This window comes from Rhipicephalus microplus, chromosome 2, assembly GCF_043290135.1.
Source record: "Rhipicephalus microplus isolate Deutch F79 chromosome 2, USDA_Rmic, whole genome shotgun sequence".
NCBI lineage: Eukaryota > Metazoa > Arthropoda > Arachnida > Ixodida > Ixodidae > Rhipicephalus > Rhipicephalus microplus.
In genome coordinates, this window is record NC_134701.1 from 153,570,420 (window position 1) to 153,587,024 (window position 16,605).

Consider the following 16,605-nt stretch of genomic DNA (forward strand, 5'->3'; position numbering starts at 1 on the left):
ATTCTGGGTTATTTATAATGAAAACGTTTGTGAATCAGGGGGTAACAATGTACACAAGGTGCAAAAAAAAGTATGTAAAGAAAGCTGTTCTGCATGGTATCACTAGGAATGACGAGGGCAAAAAAATGGCAACAGAGGATAATGTCAGTGACAAGCTTCGTTTAGTGTTCAATGCCCAATGCTGGCCTATGGTGGCAATGCAAAACATGTTTTGGTGGATGGCTTGGTGCACAAGCTGGATAACCGTGCCATGATGAAAACATCTTGGATCATTATGGTATAATAAAAGCGCATGGCAGTATGCGGAATCAAGGGTATTTCAAATGTTTTCAGGTCAAATGCGCAAAAAAATTGTGTTTATAGTAAAATGAAACCGGCATCAATCATCCCTCTTTCTAGAACGGTTTCTAGAACATCAACGTCTCAAAGAGAGCTAGCAACAACATGGTTATTTTCAAAGCCAGACCCACGCACTTGTGTTCAAATAATTGTCTGACGAATGTGAAATATAAGGTCTCGTTTTGATAGATAAACAAATCGTGACTAATATCGCTGTATAGTGTTCTTGTGTGATGGTCGCCCCTGTATAGTTTCGCACTACGTGCACCGAGGTTCTTCAAACATCAATATACCGTCTTCTAATTTCGTCTTCTCAACAAACACCCAGCTTTTTATCCGTTCATTATCCATTGTACAGATTATTTTGTTTTTCGAAAGCCGACCTTCAGGCATACTAATTCGTGGTGTGAAAGATGCACATTTAAATTGGACACTTGTGTAAAAAGTGTAAAGTGCATAGTAAAAAAGTTCGTGAATCCACTTATCAAGGTTCGGTAATCAGCCTGGCCTGAGACCTGTTACACAGAAGTTGACAAGAGGGCTTTATTGTATATATTTACAACCTCACAGCAAACACCGGCAGCATCACAAAATGGGCATGATATGATTTGTGCTTGGTGGATGTGACCGGTAAAATGAAAGCTAATAGGGGAGGTCCCTGTATATTTTACAATTTCTTGGATATCGCTCTTCGCGTATTTAAGTCAGTGTTATTCGCATATCACTGCTGATTTTTTCTCTTGAGTGACTATTGAAAGAAAGGTAGCAGGCTGACATAGAATGCTACTAAGGGGAGCAGTAAGTTTCTTTGAAAAGTCTATCCTAGAGTGATGTTCTTTTTTAGACAGTTCCTGCAATGCAAAGGTGGTTGACGTTCATGTATTATAGAAATTCTGCTATACTTGTTGACATTTAGTTGTATTTGTCTTTTCTCCTCTTCGGCTCCTCCCCTTTCCTGATTATTTATTTCCTTGATCAATTTAACGAATCGCCATGTGTTAATTCTGCTTGTCAGCTCAGTCTGCTGTCTTTATTATCGAATATCGTTCAGCTTCATGTTCTCACCTATAAACACCACGCTCTTCGCAATGCTAGACCTCTAGAATGTCGGCCGCATCCTTCTGCCTGAATATCAACACATAATGAATGAGTGATGCAAAGCAGTTCTGAATACTAGCTCAAAGTAAAGGCATGCAACAAATATTCCACTACCCTTTCTTCAAGAAAAGGCAACCAGTGGCCTTGTCACAGCTCCCGAAAGCTCCTCTGGGTTATGTGTTAATTAGCTGACCACACTTAGCTTGCATTGTTCAGTTCCTTGGGCAGTCATAAACAAATGACAACTTTGCGATCGTAGATTGCTCTCTTCAGGGCGGAAGAAATGTGGCAGCAGAGTCACTTCACTGTCGGAACCATGGATGCATAGTCGCTGCGTTAGTGCCAAGCCGCCTTTACCGAGCAGTCCTTGGTTAAGTTTATTTTTGTGCGCTAAGGCTAGAGAGTGACTATCAATTCTCGCACGTGGCATTGCTGCCCAGACAAAGACATGTAGCGATCAATTGTGTGGAGTTATTTTCTGGAAGCTCTGATACATGCAAGAATAGTGCACGTGTAGATACACTGGCCTAATGTTACAGAGACCTACCCTGTGTCTTTTATGTGCTGTTGGAGGCATGCCCTGGTTGGTTGAAAAATAATTGCGCAATGTTTTGCTAATGCACCAAACTTCTGCAGAGACCATAGACTGAAACACGTGACACACCGCCGTATACGCCAGGGCACGTTAAGAAAACAACCGCTTGCTTCTTTAGCAGCCAGCTGAGGCATAACTGAGTAGTTGTGGAAATGATGTAATCATCTATTTATGCGAAAAACATTTACTAGACTGCCTCAGATAACAAAAATAATTGACACAAGAAAGCTAATACGCGTTGCTGTTTGGGATACCGAGACGTTAAGTGCTGTTTTTTTTTCACTCCATTCTTCGCTGATTCGTTGAAAATAGCGTGACTAACGGGCATATAACCTAGTCCTTGTGATGGGACATTACCATTAGTGCCAGTTTGCCATTTTATTTACCTGCCGCTTCACTGATAAGGCAATTATTCTTCATTCGTGGCTCGAACTGTTATAGTCGGTGCTGTTAGAAATGTTCACAATGTATGAAGAATAACTTTTGTTAATTTCTATACAGAACGATATGTCTTGAAAAAAAATTCTGAGTGAAACGTGCTTTGCGTCTCAAATCATTTCACGGAATGGCCGGCGTGCAGCATGACACAGTTCAGTTTGTCATTTTTTTTACCTTTTGCGCTACGACAAAAGTGAGAGTCTCTGTGGTACATATACACACTCGACGCCGCAGCCTCTAATTCACTTACGTATACTTCTGACATTTCTGGTCTTCTTAACATTCTCTCAACGCTAAGCATTAAATGCCGTCTTCCTGCTTGTGACATCTTGCACTGCCTGAACATAAGAGAACGCTTTTAGGTAAGCTAATCAGCATGAGAGCTAGGCCCCGGGCTAAGCTACTCACGAACTTTACATGACATACCATGTTACACATTGCGAAAAAAGCTATGCTTACTAGTAGTGTAGAGTACTCCACACTTACAATGATGGCATTATCAATGACATCCTTTTTCACACCACTACACTGTAGTGTAGTATAGCCTCGTTTTTATACTACTTTTCATCGCAATACTTATCCTACATTCTTTAAAGTAAACCTTTCAAACGACATTTTTTTTCTAGAAAAATATCAGGCATTGTCTAAACTTACACAAGTAAGCAGAGTCGTCCAGTTTACACGGGGTATGATTCAATTATTCATGTTTGCTCACTGTCCTGTTGCTATTGAGGATGTTGACAAAAAAATCAACAAAGGCTCTTAGTAATGAACGCTATACTTCCAGGTCGGATCATGGTTGGCTTCACATTTAGAACAGAGAGAGAGAGCGAGAAAGGAAAGGCCGGGAGGTTAACCAGATATTGGCATCCGGTTTGCTATCCAGCGCTGGGGCCGGGAAAGTAGGGGCAAGAAAGAGGGGGTAGATAGAGCAAAAACGCACGCGCACTCATAAGAAAACGAAAACACACACAGGAAGGGCGTCCTAGCTACAACCGTTCAGTAAGGCCGGTCGATCGCGAAAAGTGTAGTAGCGCTTTGAGGGCCTTCTGTGAAGTTGTATCTTGTCGATATTGTAGAATTCCATGCTCCTACAGAGGTTGATTATCTCATTTGCTGAATTTCTTGCGAAAGCATAGTCGTTTACTATACGCTAGGCAGTCAAGAAGAATATGTTGGTTCGTTTCTTCAGTGCCACAGGGTCCACAGGCTGCGTTGTGGACCATCCCAATGCGGAAAGCGTAGGCGTTGGTAAACGCAACGCCCAACCACAGCCTACATAACAGAGTCTGGTCTGCTCGGCAAAGCCTCGACGGAACTTGAAGACTTAGCGTAGGGTCAAGCGAGTACAGTCGGGCATGCTTGAAGTGTGGCTGATTCCATTGTGATGTGGTTTGCTGGCGAGGAAGCCTGTGGAGCTTTCGTGCAGCATCTGTCCTAGAAAGTGGTAGTCGCAGTTTATGATCTTCTGTGTGGGCTCAGCGGGCAGCTTGATCGGCCCGTTCATTTTCGACGATTCCGCAGTGACTGGGCAACCACTGAAATGTAATTTGGTGCCCTTTCTCAGTCAGGTGGTGTATAACCTCTGCTATCTCTAGTACCGGCTGCTCGTGTGGTCCACGGCGTAAGGCTGATAGTAGAGACTGCAGTGCCATCTTCGAGTCGAAGAAAATAGTCCACTTGCATGTAGGTTGATCAACTGCAAATTGTAACGCGGCACGAAGTGCTGCCAATTCTGCTGCAGTTGATGTTGTTGCGTGAGTTGTCTTGAAATTAATTGTCGTGGCCAACCTTGGTATCACTACTGCTCCTGTAGAGATGTCCGGCTGAACCGATCTGTCAGTGTATATATGTGTGTAGTCTTGGTATTTCTCATACAAGAGAAGAAGTGTGAGCTGTTTAAGAGCCGGTGACGACAAATTGGCCTTTTTCTGGACGCCAGGTATGTTAATATTAATCATTGGTTGAGCGAGGCACCATGGCGGAGTCTCAGGTCTAGCGGCAAGACAGAACGAAGTGGGGATCGACTCACCATGTGCGGTCATTGTTTTGCAGTAAGATGTGCATGGTCGGCCCACTGGTAGAGAGGCTAGGTGATGTCGAGGAGTTCGAGCAAGGTGTCGTATATGTGTCCTCAGCACTTGCACATCAATGTGGGTCTTGATGAGGTTGTCCCTTGTGATGGCGACAGTAGCCGCTGTTGACGCACTTTGGGGCAAGCCTAAACATATCCGGAGTGCTTGAGCCTGGACACTTTGAAGCATTCGTATGCTTGTTTTACTTGCGTTGGTTAACACAGGTAGGCTGTACTGAAGGAATCCAAGGCAAATCATCCTGTATAGTCGCAACATAGCAGTTGTCGACATTCCCCAGCTCTTTCCAGCGAACTAGAACAAATGACAGATGCCTGTCGATCGCCTTTTCACGTATGATACATGTGAGCTTCATGAGAGGTCTCTGTCAATTATAACACCTAGAAACTTGCATGATCGGAGGTGACGTATCCTTTGGCTGTTTACCAGAACGCTGTAGTTCTGCATTGGTTTGCGCGTAAATGTCACAAGTGCACATTTCTCAAAGGAAATTTCCAGACCTCATGGACGGAGGTAAATAGCAACTTGAGTGGCAGCTCTCTGAATTCGCGCTCGCAGCTGTAGACGTGTTACTGCAGACGTCCAAACGCAGATGTCGTCCGCGTACATTGACAATCTGACAGTACTTGGCAGATGCTCATTGAGAGCTATTAGCGTCAGGTTGTATAGTACAGGGCTAAGTATGCCACCCTGGGGAACACCACGGTGGCTGTAATGTAGCGAAGTGTCACCATCTTCGGTTCTCACGAAAAAGGATCGCTGAGAGAGATAGCTGCGTAGCCACTGAAAGATCCGACCACCCACTCCTACCTCCTTGAGAGTGGTGAGGGTAGGTTCATGTGTGACGTTATCGTACGCCCCTTTAACATCAAGAAATAAAGAATCGCAGAGACGCTTACGGCCTTTTTCTTGTTGCACGTAGCTGACCACGTCTGGGACGCTATCAATTGATGACCGGCCACGGCGAAATCCCGTCATAGCTTCCGGGTAGATGTTGTGATGCTCCAGGAACCATTCTAGTCGTCCAAGTACCATCCTCTCCATCACTTTGCCCAAGCAACTAGTCAGTGCAATCGGGCGGTATGATGGGAGCACCAATGGTGACTTGCCAGGCTTCTGTAATGGAACCAAACGGCTGGTCTTCCAGTTAACTGGTAGGGTGCCCTCTCGCCACGAATCGTTGTATATCTCGAGGAGGGCACTCCTCGCACACTCACCAAGGTGACACAGTGCTCTGTATTATATTCTATCAGGCCCGCGTGCTGATGTCTGTCTACATAAAGCCAGTGCTGCTTTGAGCTCATGAATAGAAAAAAATTGGTCCATGTGGTGATCGTGTGATGTCGTGCCACCACGTGAGAGCGTAGAGATGTTGGGATCTGCGAGTTGACCAGATAAGTTGGCACAGAACTCTTCTGCCACGTCCACCTCCGATCTCTGTTGAGAGAGGGCTAGAACTTTGAAGGGAGACCGCTGAATGGGAGCGGTCCGGAGCCCTCTCATTGTCCTCCACAAGTGTGATAAAGGCTTGCGAGGATCTAACGACGCGCAGAAGGCTGCCCAACGTTGTGACTCTAGCTTGTCTTTGCGGCGTTGTATCTTTTTCTGAAGACGTCTAGCATTTCGTAAATCGTCGATTGCTTTCGTGCGTTGGTACCTTCGTTCCGCACGCCATCGGAGAGCCCGAAGTTGTTCTAAGTCCACATCAATTTCGGTTACTCTCGAAGAGCTTGTGAGGGTGCACACTGTGTCTTGCACTGTGGACTTGATCACCTTCTAAGTCAAATGAGCTGTTCTCTTGACAGCGTTCTTCCATGAGAGATTCAAACTTGGTCCAGTCCACTCTTTGGATAGTTTCGCGTACCTTGCAAGGTGATAATCCTCTGTTCTTGACATATGTGGGAATGTGGTCACTCCCATATGTTTCTATGTCCGCAAACCATCCGGCACATCTGACGAGACCTCGAGAAACAAAAGCCAAGTCAAGGCAACTGCTGTATTCAGGGCCACGTAGAAATGTTGGGCTGCCATCTTAACAAGCACAGCTCGTTGTCTGAAGCAAACGTTATCAGACTTCTACCCTTTGCGCTGATCTTCGGGCTCCCCCATAGCGTATGGTGGGCGTTGAAGTCTTCGATGATCACCCACGGGCCCACAGACATGTGACAATGTAACGTTGTTGGCGAAAAATTAAATGAACTAGTCGGTGATAGATAGTAGTTTATAGAGTTACTTTCTGAGGCACTTGTATCAAGCTATTCGGACATTTACCACAAAATTGTTTAAAAGAATACATAGCACGCCATTTCACTAGTGTTCTTTATGGGCCAAACGATTTCCGCGTTGCTACTGCTTGCTTTACGAAAGCGCACTGTTATCTCAGTCATATAGCCCACCAGCGTTCTCTACAAAAAGTCCCTTGCTTGCTCCCTTACTACCGTATACGTATGCGCGTGGTGTGCTGTCATTATCAAGAGTTCTCAACTAACAAGAAGCTTAGAAACTTTCCCGGGATCACATAGTCTCCTTTATCGGTATTCTTTTCAGTGACACAGTTCTTGGTAGCCTATGCCATTCTGACAGTCACTCGCTTCACGCAGTGAATCCTTGCGGACATTTTTATCTCAATGAAATCCCTTCGATGGTCAAAGTTTCAAACTTAATATCAAAGGAGCTCGTTAAAGGCATCTTGGCTCCACCTGCATGACAGTAATTTTTTCGCGTATTCAAGGTTGTCTCACACGTCCACAAAGCCTCACCTGATTAATCACGTCCCTCGCTATATCGTCATTACTACTACTATTTAGACTTCAAAATGTCTATGATCATTTCGCCATGTTGACCCGACAACAGCTCTCATGTCTACTGAACAAGAACAAATACTTAGCGTCCTATTATAATATTCACTACAAAAATAAATAAAAACAAATTGTAATCTTTGCCACAAGAGTGGGCCCGCCAATAAAAGCTTTAAGCGTGCGCTTGGGAAGCTGCTTGCGCTCCGGCAAGCATTGATTCGTCGCTGCTATTGCTGAAGGTGCCATCCCACCTCCACGCAATTGGCCGGTCAACTTACTTTTCTTCCTTCAGGTCTCGGTTGTATGCCTTTTTTTTTCAGAAGTTTTGAGAAAGTAGACTAGAACGTTGATAGCCTTGTGCAGCAGCCCATTCACTTCTATAGGGCATTCGGCTCACTGCTGTGGACAATACACGCGAAGCACCATTGTTTACCCTCTTGTGCAATCAGTTAGTTATCTTATATTTATACAATTGAGGTATCTGTAATATTTTGAAAACTACTGTGTTTCAATGCAGAAAAGAAATATTTACAAACTAAGATATTTTTCCACCGCTTTCTGCACATGACCCTCTACTTGGCGGCTCTTGGTCTCGGATTGAGTGCCACCTTTATCACTGAGAAGCAGCTTCAACGAAAAACGTAAATAAAAGCAACAAGCGTCTTTAAGTGACTGCGTATTATAACTCAGTTCTCATTAAAAAGCACCATTGTGTTTATAGCGCTGCACAGGTGTTTAAAGCTATCTTATGTTCCACTCCGATTAAGACCTGATTTGATGTCAGTGGAAATAGTAGTCAATGCCTTTAGAAATGGGTCCAACCGACACTAGGTAAACCATTATATCAATCAAAGCCAAGTTTAATGTCTGTGCAAGTCAAACGTGTCTTTATGACTTATTTTTTAACGCATTTAGCAATTTCTTAAATTGCAAGTGTCATATATAAATGTCATGGTTAACTACAGCACACTTCATAAAAGAGAATAAACGACTCGCATTGCAGCCGTCCGCACAGGGAAAAATTACTAAAAAGAAAAAGCTGTAATTCGATGAAGGTTGTGTCGGGTTTGCAGCATGGTATGCAAAAGAAGCAAAGGGGCGGAGATAGAGTGGAAGGAAGATGAAAAGTGTGTCTCCAAATATCATAACTCAGGGATACTGACATAGTCATGGACTCCTGCAAATTGTGTTCAGAGTTTAGGCCACATTGAGAAGAATATGCACTGCCAACCTTCTTTAGTTGTCAGCACGTTAACCACGGCACATAACTCAGATGAATACGAACGTACAATGCCAAGTTCTGCGCTGTACATTACAGAAAGACGGGGCCACATTGCGAACGGTACACGTATGAGGGAAAAGAATCAAAAGAGACAAAAAGAAACAAAGGCAGAAAGGAAGGACTCATGGCAAGGCAAAGACAGAAGCGTACTTGTTTTCCTTGCGAGGGGGTTATGGAAACTATTGCACTACTGCTTGTAGATTGCCTTGACTTCCGAGGCTGACGCATTTTTCCTCTTAGAATGAGGGAAAAGCAGGGGACGGGGCTCAGATGCGTTTATACTGGTATCACTCTGATAAGAGGCGAAGACATCAAATTGAGTACACTGAAACCTTAAGAAAGTGGCAAATCTGTTGTCACAATGATTGTTCATAGCCTACTGTAGACGAATTGATCTTTTTCAACAACAACAGCCCAAAGGCACTCTTGTGAAGTGACAGAATTCTTCAACAAAGCGCAGGTTCTACGAGGGAAACATTTTCACTGTGATGTTTCATTTTTATAGTGATGCTAAGTACGTTGAATCTGCATTTAAGAGTTAATTAAGGGGACCACCTTACAGAAACATTTTGGACATTTTCGAAAGTCAGTGTTTTCAGACTACTAACAAGAGGTTTTAATGATGGAGGGACTGAGGTAATACTAACCTACTCACACTAGCGGTGCTCGAAAAGACTCTAAAAACTGCACAACGCAGCAGTGAAGTTCTTGTGATACCAGAATTCATAAACGCTAACCACACGTTTCGTCTCCACAGTTCACCAATTTAAGTACCTGAAAGTTCTTACGTAAGGTCTTCAATCGCATACAAAAGAGTGATGTGGTTGCTGCACCTGGCACGGAGTTCCACAAAGTTGCACAAGCTTTGCCATAAAAGAAAAATGAAAGAAACAACCTTACGGAAAAGTACGGGCCATGCGAGACCACAGAAAAACTGCGAAGTACAGTAGCTGATGCCGCAGCACTTATAACAACGCTGGCTGCGCAGAGCGTGCCAGGAAGTCGTTTTTTTTCATGCTCTTGCAACAAGATGTTCATTTTTAGTTCACAGAGGCATTGTTAGAAATTCAATATCATGTTAACCCATTCTTTCCCGTTCAATTGCTTCGCGATTACAGTGGAATTAGCTCTACAGAGGGGAGCGCCTAGTTAGCAATATGTTACACGTCTGCCTGGTATCAGGCGAACTTGAATCATGCTGGGTGAGCAAAGGTTCAATGGCATCCGCTCGACGCTGTTCGCTATTGGGTACTAACGTATCTTCTTTCATAAGGGAGCTTCTGTACTTTAGTGCACAGTCAGCATCATTTTGAGGACCCAATAGGGAGTCATGCCATTTTCCATGGTTTTGTCCCGGTTTAAAATACTGCGCCACCCACTATTCTCTTATTTTTTCGCGCTACCATTTTTCTGTGATGTACTGCTGCCATGTGCAGATCGTGCGAGAATGACTGGACACTTTCTAAATAATCTTGGAATCTTTCGATGCGATAACGTGGTCAACGTAAACAATACATTATTTCTGAAATTTACGCGATAGTTAGCAGTAACGCTGGAATATTAGGTGATACATGCATGAAAGCTGACACGCTTGAACACCTTTCAGTTCATCGACTGTCGACTCTTTCTTCACTGCTCTCAATTTACAAAGTGTTTTGCTGTACCAAAAAGGAAAGTTGGGCTGGTTTCTAACTCATGCTTGAGACATGAAAGTAGCAGAAAACTAGAGACAAGCACCAGTCAGTGCCCTGTCAGTTCCTTTTGAGTCCTTGTCTCTATTTTTTGCGCTGTTTTTACACCTCAGGCGTGTTTTGCGGCAGGCTATTTTTCCGTTTTGCAGCCAGAAGTTTGAATAAATAACCAGTTTAATTTTACCCATGCTGACTGCTGCCTTTGTCAGCGTCACGAACACATGACCATACAGTCAATACGTCGGCCGAGGCAAAAACCTGGAAGAGGAGCATATAGAGTATAATTCTTTATTATGTGCTGTGGATATCACTTTTACGTGGTATTTAAGAAACGCGGTGTCCGGGTGCATTTTGATAGCATCATACCACAACGGTGAAATAATGGTCAGCCACCACTATGCTTAAATAAATATTCTAGGCCTTACTCATCTCAAAGGAGACGCGCGACTAGACGTAAACGTGTGTGCACTCATATAAAACAGCTTTATTGCTGCCTGACACCAATAGGCATTGTAGAATCTCTCCTACTTCCCGACATATCAAGCTATACTTTTGCAAATACACGTTTCATTTGCTTGTTCTGCAGATTGTAATGAGTAAACAATCAGCCATGAGTTTTTTGCATGCCTTTCAAGGTCTCGCGTAACTCGTCATGCTGTACTCCTATGCCTCTTGAAATCGTTGACTTGGTATCGTTCTTCACAGCAACTATATTTGCTTAGCTATCGGATTGCAACCAAAATAGTAAGCAATTTACAGGCCTTCACTTTTTACAAAAGCCCATGACAATTAGTTATTGGTCTTCATTTTCAACTTAAGATTTCTCAGCGAGAAAGCAGACACATACAGAAAGGTTAGATTATGAAAATCTGTTACTACATGTGATTTTTGCGCTGAGCAGATTTAAGAACGAAATACTGGTTTGTCCGCTGCCCCAAGTTGTTTTATATTGAACACTGTGGTAAACCTGTTGCAATAGCCGCATGCGTCGATATTAAGATTGGTTATCTAATAAAAAAGGTGGATTTTGTCTCTTTTTCGCCTGTGGCATTGAAAAAATGAGCAAGTGGTGCACTTCATTATCACGTGTTCTTTGTGTTTTTCTTAATATATGTAGTTGAATTATACAGTTGCGAATGTGTTCTAGAAGAACACTCTCTCGAGCGCCTATGAAAGGAATCTCTGGTTCCAAGGAAAGTTGTCCAGCTCCTACCTGGATATGATATTGCCACAGAGATTGCTCCTACAAATCATTTTACGAAGAGAACCAATGGAACGCTATGTGGGCGTCTACAGTGCCTCGCAACCAACGAGACGCTATGTGGGCGTCTACAGTGCCTCGCAACCAACGGGAGGGGGGCGCTCCGGTCGCCGAGCTGAGCAGACGTGCTCCGAATGAGCTCCGCAGTTTTCGCTAATTGTGCCGCCTTAACTGCTTCCAATCGATTGTATATCATCACTAAAGTGTCCGTGAACATCCCTGGACTCGATTGATGCTATTTTTGGTCCGGCCAACCGGACTTTTCGTCAATTTTTGACGTTTTCTTCACTTGTGCGACGCTGGGCCTAGCGGACCACGCCTAGGCTTAGCGCGAGTACGGCGGGAACGCGCAACTGCCTCGGCCGCCCGGCCCGGCTCAACGCTCGACTCCTCATCGCCGAAGATGGCCTCGGCCTCATCGCAGCTCAACGCCGTCTCCCACAACCATTTCGCGGCCCTTGCTACGGAAGACATGGACTTTTGTGCTGGCGGCAACGACACTACGACCACCGACACGATCAACGACCAAGAGGTGCTACGCAGCACCGGCCGCACCGCAGTCGCGGTGCGTGGCAACGACTTACACCCAAGCGACATCGCGGGATGGAAAATCTCCGGAAAACAAGTAAGCCAACGACTTAATTAGCCCCAGCTTAACGAAGTTACCCAAAGCAACAAGCCAACTCCGCAATTTAGTGAAGCTCAAGCAAAACGCATGGTAGCGAGAATTACTAAAGCGTCCCGCATGCCGCTGAATTTGCCGCCGGAAGAGCAGAAGATTGTAATACGAGCGAGAGGAGGGCTATTCCTAGCAAAACTGGAAGCTGACATCGTAATGTCCACAGTCATAACGGCAGCCAACGTTCCCAAGACCACAGCGAAAGCAGATACGATCTGTATTAATCCCACGCAGAACATCATCGTGATCAGCACGCCCGATGAAGAACGAGCACGTTACTACGCAAGCGTACGCTCTCTGTACATTGGGGGCCGTAGCTGCCTACTGCACCGCGCCTCACGGCACAGTGAAAGGAGTAATCCGTGGCATCGCAGTAGAGAACACTGCCGAAGATCTGCACGAGAATATCGTTAACCAAGCAAACCCGCAGGCCCTCGAAGCACACAGGATTGGAAACACTACCTCGATCGTCATTTTGTTCGCAGGAACAAAGGTTCCCAACTACATAAAGTATGGCTCCATTATAGTAAAGTGTGGATTATACAGACAACACCACAACGTATGCAAGACATGTGGCAAAATCGGCCATCGAGCCGATGTATGCCCCACGCCGGAAACCAAGATCTGCTTTGCGTGTGGCGCGCCTAACCCGACGGCAGACAACGCGGCGCGGTGCAAGCCACGTTGCAAACTGTGTAACGGAGCCCACGCCACGGGCACGGAAGGCTGTACGAACAAGTACAAGGTGCCCTTCGTAGTTACTCAGCGCAGAGTGGAGCGCAGAAACGCGGCGTCAGCGTTTTCGTCGCAAGACTTCCCGCAGCTGCCACCGCAACAACAGAACGAAGCGCATCTATCAAAGAGAGGACGCAGCCGCTCGAGGAAGCGGGACAAAAGCAGGAGACAATCGGCGAGCCGCGGCAGAAGCACCGACGGCAAGCGCAGCGAAAGCATGAATTAGAACCGCAACCAGCAGCGACCGGGCAATGTGATAAATGGGGCCCAAGCAATCAACCCGCAAGCGGCGAACCGCAATCCGCTCAACCACGTAGCTGAAGGACAACACCATCCAGTCACTACGCAATGAAAATGAGCAGCTCAAGCGATGCATCGCTGAACAGAGAGCTCAAATGCAAGAGATGAACGCTAAGTTGAACCAACTCATCAACGCACAGCAGCAGCAGCAACAACAGGTGACTCCGCCACCGCCACTGTCGCCACCGCAGAGTCAACCAAGACCCCCAACGCCAAAGGAAAACAACACAAACTCAGCCATGGAGGTAGAAGTCCCAGTTACTACGGAAGCTAACAGCGCAGAACCCGAAACGATCGACGTTGCTAGGACAAGCGAACCGGCACCCAAGAAGCGAGCGCTCGAATACGCACGTGAACGGAGAGTCAACGCTAGGCTGGACAGCCTAGAAGAACGTCAAGATCGACTAGAACAGACCATGAAAGCCAAGTACGAAACCCTGAGCCAAGTCATCAAAGCTACTAACGATCGCCTCGATGCTACCAACGCACGCCTCGACACATTGGTGACACCCGTACATGGCATGCAGTCTACCATACAAGGAATACAGACTAAGTTGGATGCACTAATACACGCGCTGATGGCGTCAGGACTAATCCCCCAACAGGCCTTCACCCAACCGCAATAATGGACGGGACAACGGCAACAGGCACCGCTAACCACAGAAACAGAGCACAGACACAACAGCATCATCTCCTCATATGGCAATGGAATCCCAACGGCATACAGGGGAGAAAAGCATCGTTACAACAGTACATAAAACAAAGCACCAAGAGACCCGACGTTATAATACTACAAGAGACGCACAGTGAAACCCCACCGACGTTACCGGGGTACAGATCCTTTGCGAAGCCCCCCAGCGCACGAACAGTTGGGAAAGGTGCAGGGCAGGGGGTCTGCACTTTGGTAAAGAAGAATCTAACTTCAATAGATCACGAGCTGCTACCCAACGGCGCCATCGAGCACAGCACGGTTGAAATCGTCACCGGGAAGCGCAAGCGCCGTGAAAGCACTTTTATAATCAACGTGTACAGCAATCCGAAGCACTTCCAGCAAAAATTCCGCACCCTTGTGCACAAAGCGCAACAGCTCGCGGGCTCCAACGTAACCCTACTGTGTGGAGACTTCAACGCTCAACATACGGCATGGGGGTATCCATACACGACGGCGAAGGGCCACAGTCTCTACGACGAAACAATGGACGCAGGTTACCAATTGCTAAACGACCCCAACGCCCCTACGAGAAACGGAACGTCGTCGCAGCGAGACACCAACCCGGACCTCGCTTTCATAAGCACGGCCTCAGCACTGCGTGGAGTCACGTGGCGGAACACCGGGGAGACGTTGGGAAGTGACCACTGCATACTCGAAATTACAATACCCATCGCAGAGAACACGCAAAGAGCACAGCAACAGCAAATCATCGACTGGCACGAGTACAGAAAGAAATTAGAAGACAATAGTACGGAAACCATTGAAAACATAGAAGCATGGACCAACATGTTGAACGCCACGACCAAAGACGCCACTCAGACGGTAGAAGTGGAGCCGGAGGCTACGATGCTGGACAGCAGACTAGCGCACCTCATGGAAGCCCGAAACTCGCTGATACGGCGCTGGAAACGTCAACGCCACAACAGAAAGCTACGCAAACGTATAGCACAACTCAACAGAGACATCGAGCATCACAGCGCAGTCCTCTGCAGACAGCAGTGGCACGCGGTGTGTCAAGAAGCGGACGGTCAACTACACAAAGGCAAGACGTGGCGCCTGCTCCGCCACTTGCTCAACGATAAGACAACCAAGGGAGCTCAGCATTACATGCTGAACAAGACAATTCACAAAGCCGTCAAAGAAATGGGAGAGGCTGAGGTGCAACGACGCCTGGACGCCAAGTATCTCCCCGTAACGCCAACGCACCCACTCCCCAGCTACGAAGGGGCAACCAACGAGAAACTAGATGCCGACATCGAAGAATGGGAAGTGCGAGTGGTTCTACAAACAATCAACTGTAAATCAGCATCCGGACCAGACCACGTCACCAACAAGGTATTGAGGAACTTGAACGACACGGCAATCGAAGCCCTCACCAAGTACTACAACCAGTGCTGGCGGACGGGCAAGCTACCGCAACAATGGAAGACCGCGAAAACGGTCCTGATCCCCAAACCGGGCAAACCACCCAGCATAGACAACCTGAGACCCATCTCTCTAACTTCGTTCGTGGGCAAGGTGCTTGAACACGTCCTACTCAACAGATGGCAACGTTATTTGGAAGAATCCAACATATATCCACATACAATGCTGGGGTTCCGGGCCAAACTGTGTACGCAGGACGCCATGCTCTTGCTCAAGAACGAAATCGTGGACAGACACTTTCCCACGTTGGATAACAGAGCGGTGCTCGGACTGGATCTCCAGGGAGCATTCGACAACGTACACCACTCGGCCGTCCTTCGGCAGGTGTCCCACTTCAACATGGGGGAGAGGACGTTCGCTTACATCAAAGATTTCCTGACCAACCGCACCACGCGGCTTGTGGCAGGAGAACTACAACTACCGCTCAAGGAGCTGGGGAGCACGGGGACACCACAGGGCTCGGTGATCTCCCCTCTGTTGTTCAACCTTGTCATGATAGGCATTGCAAGAAGATTGGAACGCGTTAGAAACATCAAGTACACGATCTACGCGGACGACATCACGCTGTGGTCAACGGGAGGAAGCGACAGCCAGATCGAGGCAGCCCTCCAAGAAGCCGTCGCCGCCGTAGAAGAATACCTACGACCCACCGGACTCAAATGTTCACCAACCAAGTCGGAACTGCTAGTGATCTCACCGCGAAGTGCGCGACGCCCGACAACGCAGAACATCAACGTTGTAACCCAAGACGGAACGCCGATACCGCACGTGCAGACACTCAGAGTTTTGGGGCTGCACCCCCAAGACTTGAACCGCAACAACGTGACGGTACAGAAGCTCCACGCAAAGCTCTCGCTGGCCACCCGCCTACTCAAGAAGGTGGCCACGCGGTACCAGGGCATGCGAGAAGACAGTCTACTACGACTCACCCAGTCGTTTGCAGTCAGCCACATCTCTTACGTAGCGTCGTTCCACAATTGGAAAGCGGCGGAGAAGATCAAGATGGACGCGATGATCAGAAAGGCGTACAAGACGGCCCTGGGCTAATACCCCCACACCAACACAAAACGCATGCTCGCGTTGGGCGTTCACAACACGCTGGAAGAAATCGCCGAAGCCCAGCGAACGGCGCAGTATCACCGCCTGTCCCAGACCAGGA

General features: G+C 46.8%; 1 pseudogene; it reads left to right on the top strand.

The window, feature by feature from the left end:
• Positions 1-11,998: 11,998 nt before the first annotated feature.
• LOC142792189 (uncharacterized) lies at positions 11,999-13,235 on the top strand (annotated as a pseudogene).
• Positions 13,236-16,605: the final 3,370 nt, after the last annotated feature.